The sequence below is a fragment of the Amblyomma mixtum genome, chromosome 2 (assembly GCF_055824585.1).
Source record: "Amblyomma mixtum isolate Tamu chromosome 2, ASM5582458v1, whole genome shotgun sequence".
NCBI lineage: Eukaryota > Metazoa > Arthropoda > Arachnida > Ixodida > Ixodidae > Amblyomma > Amblyomma mixtum.
In genome coordinates this window covers 226,466,557-226,468,219 of record NC_143013.1, presented here as the reverse complement: position 1 = coordinate 226,468,219, position 1,663 = coordinate 226,466,557, and the positions used below count along the sequence as shown (strand labels likewise).

Sequence of the window (1,663 nt, the reverse complement as noted above, 5' to 3'; positions counted from 1 at the left end):
ACAGAACGGATGTATGGCGGCCGGATATGGTCACACGGGCTGTGCATGGTCCAACAACAGGAGGCGTTCCGCCGTCGGCAACGCGGAAAACGGCTTTGGGTGCAGGGGTCAGTACTTTTCAGAGGCGGCGTCGTAGGGTTGAACTCATGACGGATACGTGCGCGCCTGTATCAATCAGGGCACTCAGAGGCACTCCATCGACATGAATGGCGAGCAAATTATGGTGTGCGCGAAGGGCTAATCGAGGATTTTGGGACTGGGGCTGTACTGCAGCATCACCTCCAGACACTGCAGCGTCTAGTTTTCCGCTTGCGAGCGTCCGTAGGGGCCAGGAGAGGAGCGACGGCGTTGGGGCGAACGAGACTGTCGATGCAGGGGGGACGGGGAGCGGCTAGAGCGGGGAATCTGGCCGTCGAGTGGCGGGGCGTGTAGTGGCCGGGCTGTTCGTCGTCGCGGTGGGAGCTGAGAGGACGGTATGTGCTGCGACAGGACCAATAATTTCGACAGTGGCGGGAGATGTGGCCAATGCGGTGGCAGTGGAAACAAATGGGCCTGTCGTCGGTTGTCCGCCAGTCGTTAGGGTTTCGCCGACGTGGAGTGAAGTACGAAGGTCGTCCAGGAGTAATCGCAGTGATTTCGGGTGGTGGTGAAGGCCGTACGGTGCTGACGGGCTAGAAACCAAGGTTTGCAAGCTCTTGGCGGACGACAGCTTGGACCAGAGAGATCGTAGGCAAGCAGTTGTCGCCATCATGTATATGCAGGGGGGCAGGGGACATAGCTTCGAGCTCGCGTCGGATAATGCGGGTCACATTTTCTGGAGGCGCTGGAGTTTCCCGGTGTCGCAGGTCTTCACATGAGGAAGTCGCAGCCGTGTTGGGGAGGCGTGTGTACGGCTGGCTAATATGCCTGCTTTTGGCTTCCTCGAAGCGTCGACATTCCTTAATAATTCCGTCGACTGTAGTGCAGTTCTTGTATACGAGCAAGTTGAAGGCATCGTCGGCGATTCCCTTCAACACGTGGCCGACTTTGTCAGACTCGGGCATGTTGGCGTCAACTTTGTGACAGAGGGCCAGCACATCTTGAATGTACAACACATAGGACTCCGTAGATGTTTGAGCTCGGGAGGCGAAGTCCTTAGCGGCAAGCGTTCGGCCGAGCGGCCGTCCAAACAATTCGCGGAGTTTCTCTTTGCACACGTCCCAGCTGGTCAGATGGTCTTCGTGGGTCTCATACCAGTCCCGGGCGGTGTCTTTGAGATAGAAGATTACATTTGCCAGCATAAGGGTCGGATTGCAGCGGTTGTAGATACTCACGCGTTCGTACATGTTGATCCAGTCGTCGACGTCAGTGTTGTCGGTACCAGAAAATGTCCCAGGGTCACGAGGGGGAGCATGAACGAGTGATGTCATGGCCGGGGCTGAGGTTTGCTGGAAGGCGTCTTGGGTCATGATGAGTGAAGGCAACTGGCGGCCGCTGTGGAAGTCCGTCGTCGGTAGACGTGGGGAAATCCGCACCTCCACCAAATATGTTGCGGGAAAGAATATATTTACAAATACTTACAAATAGAAAAGAACAGCTGCGAGCGGCACCGAGAACACAGTCCGAACTTCGTTGTCGTCTTCTACTCCTCCCACTGGTGCCATCGCTCTTTGTCGTCGCCTTC

The 1,663-nt window shown here is 56.4% G+C and overlaps 1 pseudogene; it reads right to left on the bottom strand.

Moving 5' to 3' along the window:
- Window positions 1-297: 297 nt before the first annotated feature.
- LOC149362792 (uncharacterized) lies at window positions 298-1,325 on the bottom strand (annotated as a pseudogene).
- Between the last annotated feature and the right edge of the window lie 338 nt (window positions 1,326-1,663).